The 15,821-nt window shown below is 42.8% G+C and overlaps 1 long non-coding RNA gene across 2 annotated transcripts in view; it reads right to left on the bottom strand.

Annotated features, from left to right (window-relative positions):
* The window catches only part of LOC120246815, a 486,271-nt gene that overhangs the window by 467,888 nt on the left and 2,562 nt on the right, over positions 1–15,821 (bottom strand). Inside the window, exons 2-3 of one of the 2 annotated variants that reach the window (XR_005532157.1) lie at positions 13,599–13,735; positions 1,025–1,185 (exon numbers count right to left, since the gene is read on the bottom strand). This is a non-coding gene — a long non-coding RNA (uncharacterized LOC120246815). The remainder of the gene's footprint in view (positions 1–1,024; positions 1,186–13,598; positions 13,736–15,821) is intronic. The other variant, XR_005532156.1, reaches the window with a different exon arrangement.

Raw genomic sequence — 15,821 nt, 5'->3', positions numbered from 1 at the left:
GTGTGGAAGCACCAAATACCTTTCCGAACAAGGACTCCACCACCGTCTTCAACCTCTCACTCCACCGATCACCAACCCAAGACTAAAACAAAAGCAGTTGGATTGGGAGCGAAGCTAATAAAACCTAAGCTTCAGCGTGGTACGATTTTCCTACGCCGCTGTAACAAATTACCACAAATTTGGTAGCTTGAAACAATACTTACTTACTCTTTCACAGTGCTCGAGGCTACAATCTGAAATCAGTAGCAGGAGGCCCAGGTCAAAGTGTCTGCAGGGCCACATCCTTCTAGAAGCTCTAGGGAACATGCTCTCTTTGTCCTCCCCAGTTCCGGGCGACCCCCAGCACCCCGGTCTCAGCCTCCGTGATCACACTGCCTCATCTCCTTCTGCCTGAGTCTCTCTCTCTGCCTCTGCCTTATGGAGAGGCACACAATGGTATTTAGGGCCCATTCAGATAATCCAGGATAATGTCCCCATTTTTGAAATCCTTAATGTAATCACAGCTGCAAAGATCTTGTATCCACATAAGGTAGCATGCCTAGGTTCCAGGGGTTAGACGTGAAATCTTGCGGGGGACCATTTTCAGCCCCACCACAAGGGCCCTTAGATACAAAGCCTTGTCTCCATGCCTGGGAGACATGATTCCTACAGACATTCCCTGGGCACGTGGCCCTTGCTGGGCCAGAAGGGGCCCTGTCAGCGGGGGCTTGAGAGCACAAAGGAGCTTTTCTGAATGGTCAACCATGGAAAGCAAAACCAGATGGCCCACCTAGAGAGGGTTCTTATGTGGGGAGAAACCTGAGATCCTTAAATCCAAAACTTGTGTTTATTTGTGTCTCCACAGCATAAAATTATGAAGAGATGAGGAAAAACTCAGCCGTGGAGAACTCACTGGGACCACTTTCATTGTCCATCCATATTATAGAAAATACGGCACCATCCCTGCCCTCGAAAAGGGTCATTAACTAGCATGAGCCATGCATGTGCAAACATTGGTGGTTATTGAAATCCATAAGCATGTTACCTAGATTTTGGATCTGTGAGTTGTCGCAGTCACTGCTTTGTGATGATCCGGGCTTTGCCGTGACTCTCGTCCTGAGAACACCATCCTCCAGTTATCCAACCAAACCGTAGTTGAGATGCAGCTGCGTAGAGATTCAGCAGAGGTCAACTGAGTTGCAGATCCTTGGGTTAATCAAGAGAGAGAAGGGGCTGGTTGGGTGTGACATCACATGGAAGTGCTTTATAAAGCCCACGGCCATCGGCACAGGGTCAGAACCGCCAGCAGTCGAGGGAAGAGGACCCAGAACAGGAATTTCCATATTCTGCTCAGTGCAAGCAACCTACATGTGAAAAATGACCAGAATCCAGAATATTCCCTCGATAGCTGGGAGCCGATTACGCCAACCCTGGGTGAACTGAATCAGAAAAAGAAGGATGTTGAGGGGCGCCTGAGTGGCTCAGTCAGTTGAGCGTCCTACTTCTGCTCAGGTCATGATCTCACGGTTCGTGGGTTCAAGCCCCGCATCAGTTTCTGTGCTGACAGCTCAGAGCGTGGAGCCTGCTTTGGATTCTGTGTCTCCCTCTCTGTCTGCCCCTCCCCTGCTCATGCTGTCTCTTTCTCTGTCTCTCAGAAATAAATAAAAAACATTAAAAAAATTTTAAAAAAGGAAAATGAAGGACATTTTCACCATCTCTCTCCAGGCACCTTCACCATCAGAAAACCTGCTATATCCACACCCTGTTTCAAAAGCACAGAGCCATCAGCAGACAGCTGTGTGAATGCTGCCTGAAAGTAGGCTGATGCGACCCAAGCCTGACTGCCCAGTGGAGAACACGTGACCATGAGAATATGAGTTGCCTGTGGCTACTGGATTCTGGGATGCAGGCTCCAGAGGCAACTGCATGTCCTAGGTTCCCCCAAAGCTGGCAGGAGACAGGCGGGATCATGGGGTGTGTGCTCTGTGGCTGCAGGGCCTGGAACGTTCTCCTCATGTCACGGTGTCCGGACTCCTGCCCCGCCCTGGACTTTGAACCTTGATCATGGTCACGCAATCTCCGCTCTCCTGTATGTGATCTACGGTGAGGACTCCAGATCTGTCCTGGGTGCTCTGTACCCGGAGCCCTGCATGGTCCTCTCCCTGCCCTTTCCCTGGGTTTCTCCCAGCACACACACCAGCTGTAGACGGCGGCAGAGCTCTGCTGCCTCTGAGCCAGATCCAGAACTTCAAAACAATTGGAACCTTGATTTCCATGCCACTGAAAAGACAAAGGGACATCACAGTTCCACATACTCAAGGCTCCTTCGCCTCTGCAAACCTGATGGCATAAACATAAAAATTGGAGGAAAAAAAATAAACGAATAAAGTCACCAGAAAGCCAGCACCGACTTCTGCCACCTCGGACTCCTTCCTCCATTTGCAGGAAGACAGAAGTTATGCGACTTCCAGCAAACGTCAAATTGAAGGGAGGAAAAATGCAGTCTTGTGCTTTCAGATTCTCTCCACTAGGTGGTGCGCACTGAGCCTTTGAAAAAAATAAAAATCAAAGATTTTGCGTGACTCCTATTTCCTTCCAAGTACAAATAGGATTTTTGCTTTCTAGGAATGGGAGGCTAAGCTCAGGAAAAAGGAAACTGAATTCAGACCCAAGATTATGGAAGTTTTTTTTTTTCTACCACTAGACTTCTGCCTTCTGTTTTCTCTCTCGAACTATCACTGCTGAACAGAAGGCAGAGATTCTCCCTGAACCTTCCTGATGAATAAATGGCTAAGCTTTTCTGTGATCAGTCACCTGTGTTCTTCAGGCCCTTAAGTGTGGGTGAAACTATTGTCCTCTTAACAGGTAAGTTAACTGCTTTTCACGGGCCCCAAATATTCATGCTTAAAAACAGAAAGGCTCCCCCAAAACCTTGACTTACACCTTTCCATGTAAGAACAGCCTAAAGATTACCTTGTACTGCAAGGTGCTTAACAATCTACAAGGGGCGCCTGGGTGGCTCAGTCAGTTAAGTGTCCGATTTTGGCTCAGGTCATGGTTTCACCGTTCGTGGGTTCAAGCCCCGCATCGGGCTCTGTGCTGACAGCTCAGAGCCTGGAGTCTGCTTCAGATTCTGTGTCTCCCTCTCTCTCTGACCCTCCCCTGCTCACGCTGTCTCTCTCTCTCTGAAATAAATAAATCATTAAAAAAAATTTTTTTTAAATAAGAAGGGCCACTGAAGTCAGAAGTTCTAAGCTTCCATTTAAACCTCCAACATTTAAACCTGTGAAACTGGTAAAGTCACAATTTGTAAGAGGCCTCAGTTTCAACATCCACAAAATGGTAGTAATGGTTTGGGAAGCAAGTGATAAAATGCGTGTGAAATTTTAAGGCCTGAAATGCCCAGCATCACTAGTTGTGAGGAAGATGCAAATTAAAATCACAATAAAGTATTACTCGATACCAATTAGCATAGCTATTATCGAAAAAAACAAAAACCCTAACAAATGTTGGGACACCTGGGTGGCTCAGTCTGTTGTGTGACTCTTGATTTCAGCTCAGGTAATGATCCCAGAGTCATGGGATCAGGCGCTGCGCTGGGCGTGGAGCTTGCTTAAAATTCTCTCTCTTTTCTCTCTCTTTCAAATGCATTTAAAAATCTTTAATTAAAAAAAGGTAACAAATGTTGGTGAGGATATGGAGGAATTGGAATCTCTGTGCATTGCTTGCAGAAACCTCAAATCCTGCAGCTGCTGCACAGAACACTTTGGCAGCGCCTCAAACAGCTGAATCTAGAATGTTCATGTGATCTGGCATTCCACTCCTAGGTATGTACTCAAAGGAACTGAAAGCAGGAATTCAAACGGATACTTGTACACTAATGTTCGTTGCGGCAGTATTCACAATAGCCAAAAGATGGAGACAACCCTAGGGTGTGTCCACAGATGAATGGATAAACAAAATGTGGTATATATCCATGCAATGAAATCCTATTCAGCCATAAAGAGAAATGAAGTACTGACACATTACAACATAAATGAACCTTACAAACTTGATACTACATGAAATCAACACAAAAGGACAAATGCTGCATTATTCCACTTCATGAGGTACAGAGAACAGATAAATTCATAGGGACAAAAAGTAGATTAGAAGTTAGGACCGACTTGGGGCACCTGGGTGGCTCAGTTGGTTAAGCGTCAGACTTCGGCTCAGGTCATGATCTCACGGCTTGTGAGTTCAAGCTGCACGTCAGGCTCTGTATTGACAGCTCAGAGCCTGGATGGAGCCTGCTTGGGATTCTGTGACTTCCTCTCTCTCTGTCCCTCCCCCACTCATTCTCTCCCCCCCCCTTCAAAAATAAATAAATATTAAAATTTTTTTCAAAAAAAAAGTTAGGGCCAACTAGGGGAAGGGGATGTTGAAAGCTATTGCTTGCATGGTTACAGAGTTTCTGTTTGGGGTAACAAACAAGATTTGGAAATAGATAACTGGTGCCATTGCACAACATAGTGAATGTAATTATTGCCACTGAACTTTACACTTAAAAAATTAAAGTGGTAAATTTCACGTTGTATACATTATGCCAAAATAAGGAAATACAAGGTAACAATAGGTGGATTGAGACCAATTTAGCATTCAAAATCAAGAACAGCTTTGGGAATGGCATTTTTCTTAGTGACTATATTTGGTGATTAAATTTCCTTATCCATAAAAAAAAAAAATCCCCAAAGCCTGGCACGTAACTCCTTCAAATCACATTTGAATTCTGCTGGCATGCGTCGAGTTTCTTCTGGCTTGCTTCATCATCCCAGCAATCTTGCAAGGCGCCAAGGATGGCTGTCCCTACACAGTATTCTTCCAGAGCCCCTTCTAGGTACAGACTATCGCTGAATCTTAGGACAGAGAGGATAAGAGCAGAAGAAGACACCGTGAAGGGAAAGACGTAACATTCAGTGAGCGAGCGCTCTGTACGCCAAGCGTTTTACATCCCTCCTCGCAGCCCAAATTCTATCTCTGCATTTTCCCAGATCCCTCAGTCGGGAGTGATTTCTCTCTATCTGATATTTTCAAGCCTCTCTGAGACATTTCTACAATCTGCTCTAATGTAAGGGTTGTATTTGCACGCGTCTCATTTAGCATATCGTGAGGACCTACAGGCAGGAGCTTCTTCTCCCCTGCCCTCTCCTTCCCGTCATCCACCTGCTCTCCCACCCATCGGCCATGGTCGTAGGGAATGTTGGCCATGGCCTCTGTCCAAGCTCTCTCCAATCTGACAGCAGGGTGCGTTTGCCAAGCATTTTTCTCTACAAACAACCGCTTTTCATCTGTTTTATTTACTGTAACCTCAGCTTTTATCAGCCCCCCAAGACATCCACACATCGCCACCACAAAGGCCCAACCATAAGCACCACCGACAAATCCTAAAAAGGATAAGAAGTAAATGGCACCAGCAGGGAGACTATCTGAAGGAAGGCACTAGAAAACAGCCTCAATTCAGGCTTTAATCCAACAAGGCACGAGACTTTGCTCGACATACAAAAAAAGATGAGTGCCACCTCGTCCTTATCCCTCAATGAGCTGGCAATTGTCTTTGTACACGCTTCCTTTACTGAAAATCAGAGCTCCCAAACCACAGAACATCATCCCCTCATCACACAAGATAAAGTCTGGAACAAGATGCTATTGATACACTTTCCACACAGGATCTCACTTAAATTTTACATCAACTAAGTGAAGTCCTTCCCAGTCTGGCATCGGCTACCTCGATAGTTCCTCTCACTAATCTCTGCCCAGAACTCTGTTCTTCGGACACACAGAACTACCTTCCATCTGTTACCTGAAGGTCCAAGTTCTCTCTCTCCTCAAGTCTTCTATGAACAGTGTTTCTTTTGCCTGGACCCCCGTCCCTATCACTACCACTCACCCTTGATGTTCTTCTAACTAACATCTACTCATCTTTGAGGTCTGATCTCAGAAGTCTTCCTCCTGAAAACCTCCTCCACACTCCCAACACTGAGTTTACTACCTGTCTTCCAAGATACCATGAACCCATTAATTTTGTCTAAAGTGGCACTAATCAGACTCTTAAAAGTTCATGTTGACTTGCCTGTTTCCTCCCCTAAGCTGAGAGGTCTGTAAGAATAGGGACCAGGGGCACCTGGGTGGCTCAGTCGATTGAGCTTCCGACTTCAGCTCAGGTCACAATCTCATGGTTTGTCAGTTCGAGCCCTACGTCAGGCTCTGTGTGGAGAGCTCAGTGCCTTGGAGCCTGTTTCGGATTCTGTGTCTCCGTCTCTCTCTCTGCCCTCCCTCCCTTGATCATGCGCTCTCTCTCTCTCTCTCTCTCTCAAAAATAAACATTTTTTTAAAAAAGGAATTATTTTCTTGACTCTAACACCCATTTATGAATGGTGTGAGCCCTTGCTCAGTCCAAAGTGTCAGTCATTCACTAATGAGTAAAATATTTACTGAGCACCCCCTATGTCCCAAGTACTGAGCAATGAAAGGGGAATGCAGAGCTAAAAGACAGTGTCCCTGGCTAAGAGGGCTCCAAGGTGAATGCAGGTGAGACATAAGTAACCACTTGTCACAAGGCAGTGGGAAAGTAGTATGACAGGATTACGTTTCTGGGGCCTGTCAGAACACATAAAGGAGATAACTATGCCAGACTGGACAGTGAGAGCAGACACCTACCAGGTAAGATCACCTTGGAGAGGAGTTTTAAATGATGAGTAGATACAGTCATTTAAAAAAAAAAAAAAAGGAAAACTCACCAAGAGACCCATGGCCTGTATGAAGCCATGACAATCAGAAAGAACATGGAATATTCTGGAACTTATGCAAGGTTCCTTAGGGCTGGTATACAACATGATTGAGAGGGGAAATAAGAAACGAGGTTAGACAGGTTGCCCTGCTGAGCTTGGATTTTCTCTGAAGCCAGTGGGGGACCATGAAACTATTTTAACCAAGGGGGACAAAATGAAATGTGGGCTTACAAAGGCCCCTACCTGGGAAAACTGGGTGGCTCAGTCGGTTAAGCGTCCGACTTCAGCTCAGGTCATGATCTCATGGCTTGAGTTCAAGCCCCTCATGGGGCTCTGTGCTGATAGCTCAGAGCCTGGAAACTGCTTCAGATTCTGTGTCTCCCTCTCTCTCTGCCCCTTCCCTGTTCATGCTCTGTCTCTCTCTCTCTCTCTCTCAAAAATTAAATAATTTTTTTTAACAGGCCCCTACTCAGTTAGCAACCTAGAAATAGACTTGGAGTAAATTCAAAATGGAGACTAGGAGGCCAGTCTTGAGGCTGTTAGGGTCGTCGACGCAAGATATGAGCAGGAGCACCACAAAGGGAGAGACTGATGAATCAGGTGGGGCATGGGAGGAACTAAGGGAGCCCGAGTTTGGGTTTCAGGATTAGGCAACTGGAGAAAAGGGAGCCACACTGCGAAGAAGACAAAAATCAATGTGGTTTGGAGAACACCGGGCTTTAGTGCTTACAGAATACTAATACGAAAGCCCCTCTGTTAGTCTGGGCTCACTGGGCAGAGACTAATTAGACTTAACAGAAAACTAACTTGTAGGGGTACCTGGCTGGCTTAGACAGGACTAGAATAGAGCATATGCCTAATAGAGCATATGACTAGATCTCAGGGTCATGAATTCAAGCCCCATGTTGGGTGCGGAGCCTACTCTTAAAAAACTTCAAAAACTAAATTATAGACTTTATGTGAAAAATTATGATTGTGTTGGGTTTTGATTTTAAGTATTTTTTTTATTTTGCCTTTATTGTTTTAAGCTAATCTCTAACCTCAAAGTGGAGCTAGAACTCACAATTCTGAGATGAAGAGTCACATTTTCTACCAACTGAGCCGGCCTGGTGCCCCTTGCCTTGTTTTGTCTTTATCTTTATTGTCTCCTACTTGACCTGTCTTATTGACTCTTCTTTTGTGAACATGTAAGAATTCTACAATTGTTTGGATTTAAATGGTTATTTCCAAATGCTTAAGGTACTGGGAAGTTTCTTTTCCTGCATATTTTTTTTAAATGTCCCTTTCTAATTGGTTACACTATGATATACTCCCATAGTGATATAGTATGTAACCATTTAAAATGGTTTGTATTTTAAAATATTTAATGAATGAGGGAAATCATTGTGACGTACTCCTAAGTGGAAAGAAAGCAGGTACAAAATATAAATAGTGCATGCATATAAATAGTATGTACAATATGATTCTAATTTTCAGAAAAATATGTGTGCATCTATACTTAGGAGAACAGAATGGAAAGCAAAACAGCAAAATATCATTCTGTCTATGTCTGAGTATTGAGAATTTGAAATGAATTTTTATTTCCTTCTTGTGTTTTAATGCATTTGCCAAATTCAAAACAATGAATATTTAATATCCCAGGGTTTAAAAATTCATATTGTTTCAAATGGTTTGCCTTATAAATTTATTCTATATCTACAGTGGCAAATCTTAAAACTGGAAATAATTCACCCAATCAGCAGAAGTTATCTCTGGACTGTGAAACTAACAGCAACAGATTTTCCTTATACTTTTCTGCATTTTTCCTCATAATGGAAAGGTTAATAATTAGAAACAGGTTATTAGGAGGAAATAGATTCCATTCTTCCCTATGGCTCAGAAAATTTCACTCTCAGAGAAGAACTTGGTGGTAGTCATTTGCACCTCTGTGTGAATTTGACACCTCTCCCTCAGAGGTATTTACTTTCCCCTTATGGTCTCTAATTAAGAGGAAATCTGCGTTCCATAATGTCAGATGTCACGTAGCTCAGCCCACCTACTATCCCACCAGACGTCCTTTTATTTTTTTAATTTATTTATTTCTACGTAAATAAATAAATCTCTCTCTAGAGAGATGAGTGGGACAGGGGCAGACAGAGAGGGAGAGAATCCAAGCAGGCGCTTGGAGCCTTACTTGGGGCTCAATCTCACAAACCATGAGCTCATGACCTGAGCCAAAATCAAGAGTCAGAAGCTTAACCCACTGAGCCACCCAGGCCCACCCACCTCACACTTCACACGGGATTTCATAATGAATAATAGCCTCTCAGGAGATGCCCTCTTCGTCAGTCATCCTTCTTCCAGAAACAAAGGGCTCTTGTCCACAGTCTCCTCCTTTGATTATATTTCTTTCCTATTTTTGCTCCTCAGTGTTCAGGGTTAAGATTCCTTGGCTAGTAAAGCATGTTGGCTGCATAGAGCTACTTATAAGAAAAACCAGAGCAGCCTCCAGTGGCTGGAGAGGTGAATTCCTCCTAGATATCTTTTTCTTACTTTTAACCCCAAGCGCCTTCTTTTTTGCTTTTTCTCCCAGTTCCTTTCTCCCCACAAGTCCTGGATTTTCTGAGGCAAAACAAGTTATAAACACCCCGTGTACACACCCTTGCATTTGTCAGATCATGCCTTTTCGATTCTGGGTTCAGAAACTGCGGTCACCAGACGTGACCTCCCTAGGAGCCTCAAACAGCCCTGAAAGGTCACCAGGGCCGGTAGAAATCAGAATTCCCCATCTACAGGTGGAGGGAAATCTCGCTGAGAGGAAGCGGTTTGCCACAGGCAGTGAAAATGGCCCAGAGCCAGTACGCCAGCACTGTGTTCCTTTATTTACTCCGGCTTTCCTGTGCTCTGAAATTCCCTTACTAGACACAAAACCTTTCATTCCGTCTTTGGAAAGAAGTCCTGGATGCCAGCTGAACTTGAAGGAAATGACTCATTGTGAACAGCTGAGTTTCCTAGACAGCTAAGGGCTTGCTTCCCTCTCATCCATTTCCATTCCTTCCTCCCTGCCTTATCCCCCTTCCTCTCCTCTCTTTCCCTCGATTACTTTTACACTATTTGGAATCATCTAGACCTGGCTGCCTTCAAGTGTGAGCTACAGCCCCCACCCTATCCACACGGTGGCTACAGCCACTGCCTAGCAGCACATACTGCATAAGGTGGGTGGGGGAAGCGGAAGGAAAATTGGGTCTACATTTTTCAAGAGCACAGGAGAGGCACCAAGCTTTCATCATCACCTTCAAGCATCCAGCACATTATATTGCAGAGTTTCTTGCCTCCTGAGATATAAAAGAGCTGAATTTACCCTTGTGTGACAACGCAAGAGTATCATGATAAACCTAATAATAGCTAATATTTATTTAGTGCTTACCATGCACCAGACACTTTTCTAATGTCTTTGCATATATGAATTACTTAATCAATATCCGTGCATTCATTCAGTTATTTTGCAATCCTGTAAAATAGCAACGCTTGAGAGGTTATTGAAATATGGGGACTATTTGCCCCTACATTTATTAATTATTGGATTCTTTTCTTTTTTGCCTTTTTCTGAAGGCATTGCTATTAGGTTATGAAATATCACCATTCTAGATTTCTGATGTGCTTCCTTTAATCTTCTACAGATTTAGAAGGATAAACCAATCATGTTGGAATTCTATCCAGAGAAAGGTAAATATGCTTTGATAAGGGCATATAAGTAAAATATATTAACAATCATGAATGTGTGGTACCCAGAGAGAAATATACTCGATATATCTGTCTCATTCATTTTAGGTGCCAGAGCCTTTAACTTTTTATGTAGAAATAATTTCCAGTTGACAGAAAAGTTGCAACAACAGTACAAGGAACTTCCATACACTTTTCACCAACCTTTCACTAACTCTGGCTGGAAGTACCTCAATGAGTTCATGAGGTTCAATTTCTCAGGACCACTAGTTCACCATTGTAAGAATTGTTTAGTCTGTCATACATTTAATCTCCTAATTTTTCCTCCTGCCATGACTGATTAACATTTGGCTAAATTCATTTTTGCTGCCTATTTTCAACCTGAAATCAGAAGTATGAAAACCTCGAGACATCATTGAGACCACTGACCTGATGAACTGTAGAAGTTAAACTATTTCAGACTGAAGAAAATTAATCCCAGCTTCGGGCTGTACTATAGATTTATTCATTTCAAATATTTATTGCTAGGAACATTTGGGGGTGTGTTTGTTTTTCAGTGTTATTTATTTTTGAGAGAGAAAGAGTATGAGTGGGGGAGGGGCAGAGAGAGAGAGACAGAATCTGAAGCAAGCTCCAGGCTCTGAGCTGTGAGCTGTCAGCCCAGAGCTCGATGCGAGGCTTGAACTCACAGACCTCAAGATCATGACCTGAGCCAAATTCTGACACTTAACCAATTGAGCCACCCAGATGCCCTGCTAGGAACATTTTGTAACAGATCTGACACTGTCAGAAGTCCTATTAATCTATAATATGGATGCACATCTGACCTTATCAAGGATGAAGAGTACTTTATAAGATTAAAAAAAAATCTTTTGATTTTTCTCCAGTCTTCCCTTCTGTGGGCAAATTATTCATTATTGAAGTTTTTTGTTTGTTTGTTTCTTTGTTTTGTTTTTGTGATCCTATTTTCTAATCTCTGGAATCTGTGTTGCCAAAATGAACTTTAAAAGACTGACAGATAAGAACTATGTCCCGTACATGGTAGAGACTTTCAGTGATTAAGCTAATGCTAAATTAAACACCAAGCTGATTTGAATTAAATGCTGAATTAATGCTAAATTAAACACCAGGGGGATTTGACCACTAGTGAAAAAAATGTCAAGATGACCTTCCTCATGGACTCTCTAGACTATGCTCTCCTTCGTGCAACCAAGAACTAGACATACTCCTTAAATCTGTATTTAGTTTATTTAGTCACTCACTCATTCAACATTTATATTGTAGGGTATCTGTTCTCTTAAGAAAAAGCCAGAAAGAGGGATGGAAGGAAGGAAGGAAGGAAGGAAGGGAGGAAGAAAGAGAGAATCAGAGGTGCCTGGCTGGCTCAGAAGAGCATGCAACACTTGATCTTGGGTTGTGAGTTTGGGCCCAGTGTTGGATACAGAGATTACTTACAAATAAAATCTTAAAAAGCAAAAACATGAAAACTGTGTTGCTACCTGAAATGATGATGTGAGCATGTACTGAATTGTTACCACTCTTACTCAGCTCAAAACACATAAATCTGTTTAATGTAAAATTATACTTTAAAAGGCATTTTTGGGGTGCCTGGGTGGCTCAGTCGGTTAAGCGTCTGACTTCAGCTCGGGTCATGATCACATGGTTTGTGGGTTCCAGCCCCACATTGGGCTCTGTGCTGACAGCCAGCTCAGAGCCTGGAGCCTGCTTCAGATTCTGTGTCTCCCTCTCTCTCTGACCCTCCCCTGCTCACGCTGTCTCTGTCTCTGTCTCTCTGTCTCTCTCAGAAATAAATAAAAAACATTAAAAAATTTTTTAAAAAGTATATAGCCATTTTTAATGTGTTATGATATGAAGTGCACAGTACCACCTATGAAATAATCTCTACACTCAGCGTGAGGCTTGAATAACGACCCCAACACCAAGCATCACCTGCTCTACTGACTGAGCCAACCAGATGCCCCAAAATTAATCACAGCTTTTGACGGAACGCTAAGTGTACAAGAAATCCAGGGGTAGAGGAAAAATTTAGTTGAACTATGAAGACACAGTCAAACAAGTCCAGTATGTGGAATATCCTTTAAGACAATGGGCTGGGATGTCTAATAAGCCAATGTAATGAGGAGGAACATGGTGGTGGGATTATATTCTTAGTTCAAAGGCCTAACACCCAAATGTAATTCATGAACATTGGCTGGGTCACTGTTGAAAAAAATATGCTACAAAAATTTCTCCTCAAGTGGTTCCTGGGTGGCCCAGTCGGTTGAGCTTCCAACATCGGCTCAGGTCATGATCTCGTGGTTTGTGGGTCTGAGCCCCTCATGGGGTTCTCGGCTGTCAGCATAGAGCCTGCTTTGTATTCTCTGTCCCTCTCTCCCTCTGCTCTGCACCCCCTCTTTCTCTCTCAAAAATAAATAAATAAACTTAAAAAATGTATCCTCAATTGGAGAAAATTGAGTATACCTCTTAAAATACATCAAAGAATTAGTATCAATTTCCTTAGGTTATAATGGCACTGTGGTGTATATGAGAATGTTCTTATTTTTAAGGGGTATATGCTACAGTATTTGAAATAAAAGTATGTTGGGGTACACAAATTACTTATAAATTTATATTTATAAAACAGAAAATTATGTATGTATGAAATAGATATCTATATAGATAGGTAGATACATAGATATCTATATATCTCAACACAAAATTAGAAATAAGTCACATACATATTTATATAAACATATGTTGGGGTGCCTGGGTGGCTCAGTAGGTTAAGCATCCAACTTTGGCTCAGGTCATGATCTCAAGGTTCATGGGTTCAAGCCCTGCGTCAGGCTCTGTGCTGACAGCTCAGAGCCTGGAACCCGCTTCGGATTCTGTCTCCCTCCCTGTCTGCCCCTCCCCCCAACCTCTCTCTCAAAAATAGACATCAAAAATTTTAAATAAATACATAAACATCTGCTTATACATACACACATAGAAAGAGCAAATGTGACAAAACGTTAACAACTGTTAAATCCAGATGATGAAGAATTTTCATTTCACTATATTTTTAAATTCTCTTTTAGACTGAAGTGTTTTAGCATCAAATGTTGATGAGAAAAATACATAGCAATAGAAAGGGAAACCTCTACGCACCAGAAACTGTAGGAGTAGTAAGAGAGGGCTGAACCCACGGGTCCCGCAGTGGAGCGAAGTACCAGGCAGAGGCCACGGGAGCTGAGTTTTCAATGTCTGAGCAGAAGCAAGAGTCGGCCCCAAAGGTGCACCAGCTCCTACAGAGAAATGGCATAAAATCCAGAGCCAGCGGTAAATAATCATCCAGCAAAAGAGCTGGAAATCTGATGCTGATGGAGGTTGAAACAAACATCCTCAGAACCTTGGAGATTGAACTCAACATTCCCAGAAACTTGGTACATGATTGTGAGACCTCAAATAGCAGCAAAGACCGAGACTGATCACATGTGGCCACACTAACGGCCCATTATCCTTTAACTAAGGTTGAAAATGGCCACAGGAGAGAACAATGAAAATGAAAACTATCTACACCCACGTAGTTTGGCGTCTGTTTTGCAACATGCCCTTCCTATTACATGGTCATCATTAGCATAATTTTACTATCCCAGGTGAATCTTTTTTAAAATTGTTTTTATTTTATTTTTTATTATTTTTGAGAGAGAAACAGAGAGCAAGCAGTGGAGGGGCAGAGAGTGAGGGAGATACGGAATCGGAAGCAGGCTCCAGGCTATGAGCTGTCGCACAGAGCCAGGCGCAGGGCTCAAACTCACAGACCACGAGATCATGACCTAAGCTGAAGTCGGACGCTTAACCGACCGAGCCACCCAGGTACACCTATCCCAAGTGATTCTTATCCAAGAAAGGAGAAGTTGCAAATAACTTTGTAGTTCATCATAGGAACGCATCATAAGACCCAGCAATTCAAGAAAGCATCAACAAAGTTGATATTCCAAGACTCTTTGAATGCCTTGTCTCAAAACCTCACCTTGCTATTGCCACAAATCCTAAACTCTTATACCATGTTAATTACCTCATTGCGTAATCAAGTCCCTGCATTGAAAGACCTGCCATAACCCAGAGTTCAACATCCTAGTAAATCCGGTCTCGAGGAGATGCTATCCGTGGAGTTGTCATTCTCCCTTCGTCTAGTAAGCAATAAACAGCTTTTTGTTACCAAGAGGTTATTTGGGAACTATTTGGGAAGCCAGCGTTCTACAAGGTCAAAGAAGAAATTCTACAACCAACAAAGGAAAAAGGCAGATTATAACAAAGTAATGGCAAGAACACTGGGGAAAAAAAGACTTTTCATCAGCAAAATAAATGCTGGAAGACAAAGAAGTAATATTTTTGATGTGCTGAGGAAACAAAATTGGAACCAAGATTTCTAAAGTCAGGCAAAATATCATGTACAAGTCAAGGCAAATTAGAAATTGTTTGACACTCGAGCACTTAGAAATTACTACTAATAGACCCTTATTTTGTAGAAATACGAAATTAGAAAAAATGTACCTAGAATGGCTGAAAAAGGAGAAAGAAGCAAGAGTATGCAAAAGAATTGTTAAAATATGCTAGTAAGTCTAAATAAATACGGAATGTGAAAAAAATTACAATATCAATCATTTTGTGTGTGTTTTCAAAACCCAGCTGGCACTCCCAGTTAAAGATAGCATATTAAAAGCCACCATTGGGGGCGCCTGGGTGGCTCAGTCGGTGGTTAAGCGTCTGACTTTGGTTCAGGTCATGATCTCACGGTTCGTGGGTTCGAGCCCCGCGTTGGGCTCTGTGCTGACAGCTAGCTCAGAGCATGGAATAATACAGATTCGGTATCTCCCTCTCTCTGACCCTCCCCTGCTGACGCTGTCTCTCTCTCTCTCTCTCTCAGAAATTAATTTAAAAAAATAAAAAATTTAAAAAAAAGCCACCACTGGATTCTGCTTCTTCCTGAAACCCCACAAAAAGTGACAGTCAACAGATTTTTTTTTTCCAAACATAAAACTCACCAAAATGAAAAGAACGGTAAGTATTTCAGCAGCAACAAAAGGCTGGATGCTGCAAACAGGAGGCAAGTCAGTTGGGGAATATTGGTGATGGATCTGATTTACAGCACAGAGCCACTGGCAACACTGGCTAGCTCTCGAGGTAAGCCAGAAGAAGGACGAAACCCACAGACTGCGCTGGAAATCTTTTAAGGTAAAATCCACCCATCTGTCACTGCACATCAGGCAACTGCCCTTCCCCTCCTCCAGCATGAGACTGGAGGCTTATTCTCTGAAGAAATAAAACAAAGGGTCTCATGCTGGGATCATACTGAAAACAGGATACCCAGGAAACTGGGCTTCCAGG

The sequence above is a fragment of the Hyaena hyaena genome, unplaced genomic scaffold (genome assembly GCF_003009895.1).
Source record: "Hyaena hyaena isolate Hyena2069 unplaced genomic scaffold, ASM300989v1 scaffold_488, whole genome shotgun sequence".
In the NCBI taxonomy this organism is placed as follows: Eukaryota; Metazoa; Chordata; class Mammalia; order Carnivora; family Hyaenidae; genus Hyaena; species Hyaena hyaena.
This window is presented reverse-complemented; position numbering and strand designations above follow the sequence as displayed.